The sequence below is a fragment of the Ambystoma mexicanum genome, chromosome 8 (assembly GCF_040938575.1).
Source record: "Ambystoma mexicanum isolate Mex_15411 chromosome 8, UKY_AmexF1_1, whole genome shotgun sequence".
NCBI lineage: Eukaryota > Metazoa > Chordata > Amphibia > Caudata > Ambystomatidae > Ambystoma > Ambystoma mexicanum.
In genome coordinates, this window is record NC_090929.1 from 453,186,366 (window position 1) to 453,200,427 (window position 14,062).

The following is a 14,062-nucleotide window of genomic DNA, read 5'->3' on the forward strand; positions in this document are numbered from 1 at the left end:
GTTCCATCTTTTTGTTTTCCTTTTTCATGGTGCTTAATAGTGGGGTGAACCATTTTGACATTGCTCTCTTTTTTGATGGTTTGAATGGTTTTTCTGGGGCCATCTTGTCAATTGTATCTGCAATCCGTTTGTGTAATATCTCTGCTTTCCCGTCTAGGTCAACTAGCTCTAGTTCTGTAGTTGAGGGTTTGGTTAACTCCAAAGAAAAAGAAGTGAACATCTTTCCCACTGCGTCCAGCAGTGCTATGGGGTGATAATTGCCAGGATTCGGTCTCAGCCCCTTTTTAAAAATAAGAATTATAACTGCGGTGTTCCAGGATGTTGGGATCATCTGTTTGTCGGTTATGTGATCAAATAGGATTGTCAAGATCTTAGCCCATTTGGTTAGGTTTACCTTTAACATGGCGTTGGTCAGCCCATCTGGGCCTGGTGCTCTCGATTTGTTCAGTTTGTTTACAGCTTCTTCGATTGTCTCAGTTGTGATGTCTAACTGGTTCCAAATTTCTTGTCTGTGGGCCTGATCACGACTTTGGCGGTAACTCTTAAATCCGGCGGTAGTGCTATTACCGCCGGATTTAAGGGTCTGCCAAATCAGGACTTCGGCAGATTTCGCCCCAGCTCTGAGCTGGGGGGAAATCCGCCGAAATTTCCCACTATTACCGCCGGCGCTATTACCGCCGGTGGTAATAGCGCAAATTTTCCCCATTGAGCCCAATGGGGAATGGGGCATTCCCGAATGGGCTCAATGGGGAATTACATTACCGCCGAACTCGTGATCCGGCACTATTAGTGGCGGGGAGTTCGGCGGTAGGTCTAATACCACCGCCGGTAATACCGCCGGCATTGCCGCCAAAGTCGTGATCAGGCCCAAACTCTCGACACACGGTTCACCAACTTCTGGGGCAAAACATTTCGAGAAATGCGAGGTCCAGCTTGTAGCTGTGATGGAATTAGCTGCTAGTGTTTCCTCTGTGGCCTCTATATTGTTGATCATAGCCCAGATTTCCACTTTTTTTTTTTACTTTGATGTTATGTAACATTCGTTCTGCATCCTGGAAAATTGTTTTCTTTCAAAGCTTTGGCCAATTTCTATACTTTTGCTTTAATTTGTTTATTTTGCTAGATCTTTGTCCCACTGGCTCATATTTTAATGACTGGATCTGCAATCTCATGAGTTTCTTCTGTTCCCTTGTGGCCGAGTCAAAGGTATGGCGATGCGTAGATCCTGGTTTCTTGCTTCTGCCTTTTTTGATCTCAAAGACACTTAGGAGCACTGACAGGTCAACTGTATTACTTACACTTGGGCGCAGTCCCATACTTATTGCAGACTTTAGGCTATTCTCAAGTTGGTTTAATTGAGCTGGTCTAATTCTCAATTTATTATGTCTCGGAGTCACTTCCAAGTCTGTCAAGGACCTCTCTGTAATATGCAGCGGTTCACAGCACCATGCCATGCTTGGCAGATTGTGGTTGCTCTGAGCTTTCTCTTTCCACAGCGAATGCGGGCGCGTCATTTAAGATGTTCTGTGAGACACAAATGTAATCGAAGATGAAGTTGCCCTTTTTCCCTCGCCAAGTGGGTACTCCTGTAGTGTTATCACAATTGGCATTGGTCAAGATATAAATGCTTCTAGATGCAGCTGCATTTCTCCATAGCTGACCTTGTGTTCTCGGTGCTGTAATTTTCACAGGGTCCTCATCCGTACCATGTCCGTCTTTATTCTCATAATGTGCGTTTAGGTCTCCACACAAAAATAAATGAGGATCGCTCGATTTTTCTCTCTGGTCGTTCAGCCATGTCATCACCTGGTCTGGGAAGTTATTCAGTGACTTATTTGCCAGATTTCAGTATAAGTTAATAATTGCAACACTTTTTGGCTCTTTGTTAGGTCCCACAGTGATCTTGCCCACTACTGATTGCATCAAACTGTTTATATTAGTAGAGTCAAGGACTTCAAAATCCAAACAATTTTTGATTGCAATCAGTAGACCCGACATCAGTCTTCTTTTTGCACCGTTGAGTGCCGGGTTCAGATGGACATTGTAACCTTTGATAATCGGTGAGGTCCTCACCAGGTCTCCTGTAAACAGATAATGTCGTGTTTTCTAATCGATGTGTCTTTGCGGAGCAAAAGAGGGGAAAACCCCTGTGTGTTCCAGCTTGCCAACGTTAACCATCGGCTGTTACACAACGATTGAGTCTATGCTTGATTTAATTCAGTGGCTAATAGTCCAACTAGCCACTTCCAGTGATCATCTGATCCATTTTCGTTGGTCTTTGCTGATACCACATTGTTTCCAGGAGCTGGGGTGTCAGTGCAGCCTTTTCTCAGGATCTCCCTATTCGACCTTGATTGTGACTGGTCTCTCCTCATTGTTCCTCCCTCTTGTTTGTATTGAAGATTCTGGCTTGTGTTCATCTACCTCTTGCACTCTTAAGACCACTTTTGTCCATTCCATTTTGTCAAAGCCCATAGGTCCCAATTGTCGGGCTTCATCTAATATTAAGTGTTTGATGAGGCGGCTCGTTAGGTGGAGGATCACCCTGTCAGTTCTATCATCATCCGGGCATTCTATGGTGACCAAGTCTTCGGTCGTCAGTAATCTAAGGACTTCTCGATCGCGAATGCGGCAGCAGCCAAAGATTGTTTGCAAGGGAAGTGTCCTCTCATGACTGGGTCTAAAATTACACTGTAATAAGCCACATTTGTACCCCAATGTGGTTCTCTGTGTAAGCACTGCCGTCATGACTGTGCCATTTGTGTGTGAAAACAAATAGAATTCCTCAGCGTAATTGGGAAATTCCTAGAACAGGGGATGTACACATTGCTTTTTTCAATTCATCAAATCCTTCCTCCATTTCTTCAGTCCATTCTATTTTTATTTTAACCACTTGTGCTTTCTTTAATGCTTGCAGAAGTGGTCTCCTGTATGTGCTATAATCAAACACCTAGGCTCTAACATAGTTGCATACACCCAAAAACTGTTGCATCTGCCTCACTGTGTTTGGTTTTGAGGTTTTCATAATTTCCTCAGCTCTTTCAGGTGTCACTTTTATTCCTTCATGCAAAATCAACTTGTCTACTTTATATCCCTTGTCTGCTAGAACAGAATCATGTCTGCAATTATCTTCTGTGGTACAACAAATCAAGATGTCCTCTATGTATTGTATCGCTGTACTTTTAAGTTCAATATTGCCTAAATCCATCTGTAGGACTCTGTTAAAGATCGATGGAGACTCACAGGACCCTTGAGACAAACAAGTATGTTTTAGTCCGTTTTGCCGAAACGTGAAGGAAGTCAAGTCTTATGAGTCCCTTTCAAAAACCTAGGTCATAAGGGCATGTAGTCCATAAGGCACTTGGCACCTTTTCCAAGTTTTCCTGAAAAAATGCTGGTCTTTGCCACATTATCGCCATTCACTGTGGGACTTGCCTTTTCTCTATCCTTATCCAGTATGTAATGCTCATAAAGAACAGCAGTTCGTCATTTGTTTGGTCCTCCCTGAACATATCATCATTGGTTATGTCAGTCAATCTATACCCTTCCTCAAGAGCTATCACTGTTCTCCATGGTCTAGCCTCATGGTCTATCCCTTTGAGCATCGCCATTTCCTTTCGTACTATAGCTTTTTCCAATTCTATAGGAATAGTCTGTCCACCTTCCTCATCCATAGGTATATGCGGTCTGAACAGAAACTCATCAGGTATTCTCACAATCTTTCCCACCAGGCCAGGTACCCATGTCAATAAAATACTCACTCCATATAGTAAAATCTCTGGATCTACCGAAACGCCTCACAGAGCCACTTGCCTTGTGAATGCCAGTATAAACTTTCCCACGTTTAAATAGTGTATTCCTGGAGTGGAACACACTATTCCTTGATCAGTAATGAAATAGTCATATTAGGTTTCCTCATTAAATCTCTTCCCAGAATATTAAAGGCATGGTCTAGTAAAACATTTTATTTAAAAAATAGATAGGCAACATAAAAAAAAATACTAGCATTCTCTTTTTTAAAACTTCCTATGTAAAGTTTTGAGCTATTCAAGCTCAAAATTCGCAAAAGCAAGCACATGGGCGCATCCATTTTGTGAAATGGATGCCCTCCTGTGCTGGCTTTTGCTTTTGCGGCACTAATGAAGGAAAAGCCAGCCAGCTGTAGTAAACAAAAGGTACTGCTGGGTGGCTTTCCCTTCATTAGTGCTGTACGCGGAGGACGGGGACCGGAGACCAGAGCAGGAAAGCTGCAGCTGAATCTCGGTAAGTGCTATTTATTTTTTTTAAAAAAAATAAGCACTAGCTGCGTTTTTTTTTCTAAGTTGTCCGGGCTGGAGGAGCCCGGAAAACTTAGAAATAAAACCGCAGCTTTAAAAACGTTGTATTTATGTTTGCGGTCGTTTTTGAAGCGATCGCAAACATAAATACAATGTTATTGTGTTGGAAAACGCTGCAGTTTTTATTTCCAAGTTTCACAGGCTCCTCCGGCTCGGAGCAAAAGCCAGCCCAGGAGGGCTTCCATTTCACAAAATGGATGCGCCCATGTGCTTGCTTTTGCGAATTTTGAGCTTGAATAGCTCCAAATTTTACATAGGAGTTTTAAAAAAGAGAATGCTAGTATTTTTTTTATGTTGCCTATCTATTTTTTAAATAGAATATTTTACTAGACCATGCCTTTAACCAGTGTCGGTCGTGAATGTGACAGGGAAATGGACATGTCACATTCTCCTATAGAGACTGGTAATTTATCAGTAAAATGAACTCAACCTGTAGCTCCAGAGAACCCTTGAGCATTCATGGCAATACCTGACTTTGGATATTTTCTCTCTCGTATACACAATCGAGTTGCTCCAGTGTCTACAAGAAAAGAAAAGAATTTGCCTACTATCGTCACATCGACCCGTGGTACCTCTTGGGGGTCTGGTGTCACTGATAGTACTGAACACATCAAGTCAGCCTGTTAGCTGTCCTATTGTGTATAAAGAGGACAAATCAAATCTGATCCCTATACATGCGCTGACATCTGACAATAAATATTCAGGATTGAAATGCAATATCAGAGGAACAAGTGGTTTATTAATGATGTTTAAATTAAGAGACAACTGGTGCCAAACAGAATTCTTAGATTTACAGTTAAAACACAACATAACATGGCAGTTTTCCATGATCGTGTAAGAAAAATAAGTAACCATCAGCATTGCCCAATATGTTTGAACACAAGAACAATAATGAGACAGTGTATTTCAACAGAACATGGAGGGCGAGAACAAGCAGAATCAATGCAATACAACAAAAAGAACATGAATCCAAACTGACAAAACTGGAAAACAGAAAAGAAAAAAGGGGAGAAAAAAACAACAACAAAAACCATTAGAATCATGTTATAAACTGAAGTCCTGTATATCCAGTCAAACAACGATGAAAATCTGAAAGCACATTGCTAACATAATGAGCTAAATAGACGCAAAAGTACAATTGCTAATCAAGATATTAATGCCATAACTCTGATAATTCAAAATGTTACTTGGTGCTAGTGCGTGGTCCTTGAAACTGTTCTATGGGTTTAGATATATGACAAAAATCACAAATAGTATTCTACAACAGGAAAAGTAGAAACCGCTAGTATGAGTGTTATACAGAGCAGCCCTGATCAACCAGTCATCTAGGTATGGGTAAATGTGACTCCCCTCCCTCCTTAAACTTGCTGCCACACTGCCATAAGCTTGGTGAGGATCCTCGGGGATGAGGTGAGCCCGAATGGCAGAACCCGAAACTAATAATGAGAACCATCAACTGCGAACCTCAAGTACTTTCTGTGCTTCTGATGTATTGGCACATGTAAGTAAGCATCCTGAAGGTCCAATGACACCAACCAATCCTGGAGTCGAATGGGCCTGAAGGATCTGTGAAAGAGTTATCATCTTGAAATTGTCCTTCCTGAGGAACTTGTTCAAGAATCACAAGTCCAAGATGGGTCACACTCCTACACTCCTCTGTCCTTCTTGGGTATCAGGAAGTAGGGTGAGTACCAACTCTGGTTTCACTCCGCTGCAGGTAGCAATTCTATTGCATCTTTCTCCAACAGGATGAGAATCATTTGTTGGAGGAGCGGATCTGGAATCAAGGTTGATCTGGATTTTGGGGACCAATCAGGAGGTCTTTTTAGAAATGGAAGACTGTACCCGTCTGCTACAGTTTGTAGCCCCCATGCATCCGAAGTAATGCTTTGCCAACTCCAAAGATAACATGACAGTCTGCCTTCTACCACAGACTTGTGGGTGAGGGAGTCATTTTGCTGTAACACCTGCAGTTGAGAGTAACTCTGCGGGTGTTGGACAGGGATTTCCTCCTCCTCTACCACTACCTCCACAAGGGGCTCTTCTTTGGCCCCTTTGTGTGAATGTACCTCTTCCTCTAGAGACGGAGGAATAAAAGCGAAAAGAACGTCCTCCCCATCCTTTATTTGAAGGTTGAGGTTGTCTGATTGCTGACAATAATGATTTCGCTGCAGCTCGAGATGCTTGAAGCTTTTCCAGGCTACTGTCAGCCTTCTCAACAAAAAGGGAAGTCTTGTCAAATGGCATGTCAAGCAAACGTGCCAAGACATGTGCAGAAAATCCTGATTTTCTCATCCAGGACATGTGCCTAAGCACTGTACTGGCAGCCATGGACCTGCTTACTGAATCCACTGTATCCGGGCTGGACTGCAGCGACTGTCTTATGGTGTCTTATCCATCCTGTATTAGGCTTAAGAAACCTTCTCTTTTTTCTCCCTCCGGAATGTGTTCTGCTGCAAGAGCAGCTACACCCCAAAGGGTCTGATTGTACTTCGCTAAGGCACTTGAGTGACTTTAAGGCCATGCTCTCTGCACTAAATACTTTTTTTTCTAAAGAGTCAATTCTTCTATCCTCCTTATCTGCCAGAGCAGAAGGGTAAGCTTTTGATGAAACTATTGCTGCTTGAACCACCAGGCTCTCAGGTCTAGGGTGTCTGTTCAAAAAAGGAGGGTCCACAGAAGCAGTTCTGTATTTTTTTGTTAACAATTTGTTAACTGGTGGAACAGAATCTGGTTTTAGCCAGTTTTCTCAAACCCTTATTCTTAATGCCGCATGGAATGGTAAAACAGCCTCCCTAACCGGACCACTGTCTAAAATATCAATGAAGTCATCTTTCTCCATAGTAGCTGTGGTTTTGGATGACTCCAGATACTCAGCCACTTTACAAATTACATCTCTGTATGAGGGGCCACCATGACCAGCATCTTTGGGTTACCAAACTCTGTCTCAGGTTATGTTTCCCAGCTACTGGTTTCCTTTAGAGTATACACCAGATTTTGCATCTTGGATTCTTCAGAGATTAACTACTCTGGGACATTTGGTGTCCCATATTCGCACCCAAAAGGGGGCTGATCTTCCTCTTTGTCTTCCTCAAAGATTGATCCCATTTGCCTGAAGACATTTTACTGGGGCGAGCAGCTCTGAAGCACGCAGTAATGCGGAACACACAGAACTGCGTTAACGGTCAGCATGCGTACTTCATATACCAGCGATGACGTCATGAAGGACGCTACGGAGGCATCTGAGGACTAAGGCTCGACGCTGCACGACGCTCGACACTATGAAAACATTTTTCCAAAGCAAGCTGCAAGCAGACTTGAATGTTAAAGATGAGGAATACGTGGGAGGACACAATCCATTTGAAACTAGCCTTTTCAAACTGTAGTATGTATTCTTCATGTAAAGCCTTTTATTTATTTTAATAACTTGCAGCTATCACTCTTCAAAGCCCTTCTTATAAGGTGTTCATTTTAGCAAGGGAACATTTTCCCCCATGTCTTTAGTATTTCAGCTGCATCACATGCAAGGCCCCAGCAGAAAGTGTATTTCTTTTGGTTTACAAACAGCCTTCGTTTTAATATAGCAGTTGCAAGTTAAATGCTGCTGTTCATTTTGGCATTCACAAGGTGCTCCTCCGCTTCCTCTCTGCAATCTGGGTTCACCTTTTGCATACTCTTTGTTCCAACTGCAAAAGTACATGTACTTGAATTTGCTAGGCACCTTGGCTGTATTGATCTTTGAGATGGCTTTTCATTCTGCAAGTATGCCTTTCCAACAGAAGAATGTATTTTGCATTAGAGGCCTAACCTGGCCTTTCTGTTAATTTTCCTGGGCTGAAAATATCCCACAAGACCCCCGCCCCTACATTTGTCCATTGATCCCCATCTGGGACAGAGCAGGGAAGAGTGGGATTTTTCCCCTTGAGCCAGCCTGTTCCTTTTCCTTCCTTAGGAACTGGGAGCTCTGGCATGTTTATTTTTGGCGGTGCAGGGTATGGTCATGGAACTCCCCCTTTCTTTTGTTTCCTTGTTTTTCCCCATAGTCCCTGGGGTCCTCCCCAGACTCCACTACTCCGGGTCCCCTGGTTAGAAGGGAAGGAGATTCATTTTCTATAGATAGGAATAAAAATATAGGTTCAGTATTGTGTACAAATGTATTTTCCCGGAATAGTGAACAGACTATTATGGGACAACATCACATACAGAATTCCACGACCTTTCTAACATTTTTTTTTTGCATTTTCACAAAATATATATATATGTGCGCTGTTGTGTTTTTTTGTCTGTTTTGTTCACCATCGAATGAATAAAGTGAAGGATGAACCACACTTGAAGGAGCCGAAGTGATTATTTTATTCCCAGAGTGAGTGCTGCCGTCCACTGGCAGAGGGGGACCCTTACTGCCAAATTCTTTTTCATAGACAAAGACTGCACTCCGAGTCGTGGAAAAATCAAAGGTACCCAAAAACAAAAGAAAAACTTGAGGTCAGGTGACTACAAATTTATTATATTATTTTACATTTTTGAGGAATGTTAATTAAATGACTGCCTGTATATATATTTACTTTACCTCCAGGGTTTTCATTCTTACCTTTCACTCCTTAGGTGGTTCCTCGGTTCTACCTTCACTAGGCTCCTCAATCTGTCGCAAAGCTTGTCTGCAATGACAGCTGTTCAACGGATTGATGTGGACCCATTTCTCTTCTGTCTGTTCTCCTTTTGGGATGTGGTGGATCTTATAGGACATAGGTGATATTGTATTTACAATGTCAAAGCCACCACACCAAGACGAAAGAAATGTCAGTTCCTTGGTCTGATTCCTCAGAAAATTTTACAGGTAAACCTTGTAACCTACCTCATACTTCTTCTTCGTGGTCTTTAGATCATAATATGTTTTCATTACTTCAACTGACCTCTCTAAATTGCACTGATCATAAGCAAAAGCATGCTGGAGGTGCTTCCTTGAATTTCCAATGTACTCATGAGTGGTGGACGCTTTAATCAGTGTTGTCTGCTCCTGAGTTCTATAGAGGAGATGCTGAGGTAACACCCTTTTTCATCTGGTCATAAGCTCAAATGGAGATATTTTAGTTGCAGAGGAATGTGTAGATCTAATAGCCATCAGGACAAGCGGTAGCCAAATGTCCCAACTGGGCCCAGGGTATGCCACAAACTTCTTCAAGATGCTCATAATGGTCTTGTCGTATCTCTCAACCCCCCGGCCCTACTCAAGGCCAGGCGGTAGGCAATGTGGGGTTTTGTTTTTACCCCTAGAATCTCCCACATCTTCGCCATCACCTCAATGGTAAAATGACTTCCTCGGTCTGACTCATTCCTTTGCGGGAGGACAAAACGAGAGAAGATGTGGTTGATCATTAGTGAAGCAGCTGTCTCCGCCTTACAATTTGGGGCAGGAAAACATTCTAACCACTTTGTAAACAAGCATGTCACTGTCAGCAAGTACTTGTTTCCTCTAGCGGAGCGAATCACTGTACCAATGAAATTGACTTGCAAATCTGACCAGGGCAGTATAACTCCCCTTTTCTGTAGGGGAGCACAGTGTATGAGTGAACTGGGTTGAAATTGTGCACACACAGGAGATACCTTTAAATAAATGTTGAGTTCCTGGCCCATGTGGGGCCAGTATGCAACCTTGTGCAAGATTTCCAATGTCGTATGAGCCTCCCTATGACCGACAGTGGCTGTGTCCTGGGTGTGGTTCAACATCAAACTGCAGAAGGAGGTAGGTACCACCCATTGGTCACATCCAGATAGGGATCTCTGTACCAACAAACCATCTTGGATCCGGAACATCTTGCAAAACTTCATCAACATCCAGAGATCTTCCTTACCAGTATAATCTGATTGTGTTAGAGGAAAAGTCACAGGGTCTTTAATGTGTTGATAGCATTTTCAATAATTGGGCTTCTTTCTGTGCAGTGATCAAATCTGCTTCCGGGATATCTTTACTCGACTAGGCCATCAAGAGTTCACTGTGGGCATGTGTTTGTGACCTGATAACAGCAGTGACTTGGATTTTACCCAGCAGGGATTCTGTTTCTATAAAATCCTGCTGCCGATTCTAGCCAACTGGTAAGCTAGGTCATTCACAGTCTTATATGGCCCCTCTATATTATAATGACCTTATATCTTCTTCCAATAGATGGTCATCTCATTAGAGGTCACCAGATCATCAATCGACTGGATCAGTTTGCAATGCTTTAAAGGTTTGTTATTGGCACACAGCATTCCTCAATTAGTCCAGTTAATCAGGAATAAACCCACAAACCCATTTGTGACATAATCATAGTCCGTGATTATGCCCAGTTCTTTGAGATGGTGTGGACTGCAGTGAGGATATCTTGATAAATGCCATAAACTCTGCCACCTGACTAATTTGGGGTCCTATTTTGTAACCAGCAGAAGGCCCCAGGTATCATATAGCCAGGCATTCCCAATGCCAGTTACTATTTCTTTTTCCCCGTTATTACCAACATGATAGGAGCACCCATCCACACAAACTGTGGGTATCCCCTGGCACGTGTCTTCTTCAGAGGCCTTTAGTGTGGGGAAGTTAAGTACACCTCAATATTGTTTTTGGTCTTTAGACCTTCGCCCTCAAGACAGTTTTCTTGAGCACAATCACGCAATTCTGCCAGTCCTTGCGCTAGAGGACTCTTCTTGTTTTGGCCATATCTGACCTCCACAGGAAAACCTTGCATAGACAGAATCCAGAAGTAATTCTCGAATGACTTGCATTCCCTGCCTGGATTCTGTCACTTTGTAAGTATTTCAAGGGCTAGTGAGTAGTCTCTATGATAATGTGCACCTCCTGGATAAACAGGCGGTAGTTTTTCAATGCTGATACCATTGTCAGGAGTGCCTTTTCGCAGTCATTAACTTCTTCATTCACAGAGGACAAAGCTTTGCTCGCATACGAGATAACTTTGTTAACCTTGTCCTGCTATTGATAAAACAGCGCTGTTAGGAAGGTATCTAAGAACCCTGTCTCCAAGAAGAACTTCTTATTCTTAATGGGGTAAGCCAAACAGGAAGCTTGGGAAAGGCTTCTTTTCAGTTGTTTAACTGTCTCAAATTGTTCTGAACCCCACTCCCACTTTACCCTGGCCTTTAATAAATGTACCAAAGGTCGAGTGACCCCGGCGTCGTCATTAGTGAACTTTCAACTATAATTAGTGAGGCCAGGAAGGCTTCTTAATTCTCGCAGAGTAGTAGGGTTCTTTAAGTTCAGTAATGCTTCCTTTTTCCCTGGAGATTGAGACCATCAGGGGTGATTTTGTTCCCTAAGAAGTTCATTCAGGTCTTATACTACTGTGCCTTCTTAAAGGACAGTTTTGCTCCAGCTTTCTGCAACTGGGTCAGAACATAGCAAACTTCTGCTGTATGTTCCTCCACAGTTGAGCTCTTGATCAGAACATCATCTACATAGGTCAGGTTTCCCCTTTCACCCAAATCGGGCATGGCCTTATGCAGCAAGATGTTAAAATAATTTCCGGAGTTTATGTAGCCAAAGGATACCCGTTTGTTTAACTTCTTCAGGTCTGCACAAAGTCTCCATTGGCTGTTTTTCTTTTATCCCCAGTACTGGGTTGTTAAAAGTACTGTGCACGGACCAATTATCCCTTGGGATTCTTAGTTCTTAACAATCTCTGTGAATGAGCCCAGGGATGCAAGAGGCAACTGCTATTGTTTCAGAAATACTGGAGCTATCTCTGGATCTGTGGGTATGATGGTTGAATTAATAGATGTGCATCCACAGTCATATCAGTCTACTGAAAATATATCCTGGAAGTGCAGGAATACAGCTTTTGTCTTTGCTTCTTGGTCTTTGAGGCATTGTCAGAATTGATCCATTCTTTGACCATCTGCTTGAAACCTGGAAAGACCTCGGGCTTAGCAATTTTTTTTTTTTAATTATTTTATTTGTATATGGTTTATTCAAACCTTTACAAAAAAACATCAAAAAACAATCATTTTAAACAATCATTAAAAGACAATCATTTAAAAGACAATCATTTAAAATAGAACACAGCGAAAGGGAATGTGCACATATTATACATAGACAACTCTACCGACAGAGAAAGACAAGATATAAAATGTAATATGTAATATTCGTTGTTCTCAGACATTACAAAAAAACAATTTCATAAACAATTTCGTAACCCTGGCATGACACATTTAGCTATATGGAGTTATGAATTTATAGATTTAAGCTTTTAATAAATCCCGATAGGGCCAAGCCCTCATGGGTGATTTGGCTATTGACCTCGGGCTTAGCAATTTCAGCACTATCCTCCAGTTGAGTGGAGAGATCTCTTTTTGTGGTGTTGACCTGGACAGGAGGTTCCTTGGATTGAAAGTAGTTATTCCTCACTTTAAATACCACCTTGTCCTTCTTGATGTCCCAGGTCACTTCTTCCACCCATAAGGGCAGTGAGAATGCACCAAGAGTTTCCCCCCATGACCGATAAAAATATTTTCTGGAGGAATACCGTCGCTGGTGTTGAAAGAGTGTTTTGACATTAGTCCGATGATTTCATTACCTAAATCAATAGTTGGGCATCAACCGCCATTCCAATAAAAGTGTCTGTGCCCAAAGTTTTACTTTGAGGGTTGCTGTTATCCACCAATATTTGAATGGTTTTGTGTTCTAGATCCACTAGATGTGCAGATTTAAATACAAACCTTGTTGTTGAAGATCGGAATACAAATGTACATAGGTGTCCTGATGTTTGAGGTTCTGTACTCACTTTTGAAGGGAATAGTGAATTGTTGGACCTGTCCCGGGATGGTAAGCTCCTCTCGCACTTGAACTTTAACCATGTAAGGCAGCAATTGAGCAGATTGGAATGCTTTTTCATTATTGTCAAAACCCATGGGGTTACCCCCAGTCATGACCCGGCCTCATTATTAATTAGATCCAAATTGCTTGCGAATCAGTTGAGAATGTCACTACCCAAATAAAAGGCGGAAGGGACTTCTCTCATGACCCAACAATTATGTTCTATGCTTTTGTTTCCAATTGACATTTTTAGCATACACCTGCTAGGCAGGAAATGTTTGGAATTTGGGGTTTCGGACCCACTTTCCCATTTATCAATCAATTTAAAGGCGGGGTTGGTCTGATCATTTGGCAATTTCCTGAATAATCATTCACTGATTAAGATGTTTCCATTATTCAGGTATACTCTGACGAGCACAGGCTCCTCCCCCTCATTTATCTGAATGGGGAAAAACAACTGTTCACCCTTTTTCTGAATGTCCATCAGAATTTGAGCTGGTTCTTCGTCTTTTTTCATATGGCTCAGTGTTTCTTCTGACTTTGGACTAGTGTATGTTTTTGTTTATGTTTATTGTGTCTATATAGTGCTTTATGCCAAAGTGCTTCACATTATAACAACAAGGGTACAGTAACAGTAGAAGCAATTACAAAATATGATTCAAACTAGTAATACAGCAAGTAGAATAATTTGCCAGAGAAGATAAACGAGGGAGGAGGCGGTGGAGAGGGGAAGGAAGTGGGGAATAGGAAGTGGAATAAGCTGAGGGCGAGAGAGGAGAGGGGACTTAAGAGCAAACAGAGCAGGGAGAGAGAGGTAAGAAGAGGAGGGTAAAAAGGGGGGAGAGGGGAAGGTGGAGGGGGGAATGAGAGTATCAGGGAGGGGAGTGGAGAAGAAGAGATTTTAGGGAGACACTAAATGAGG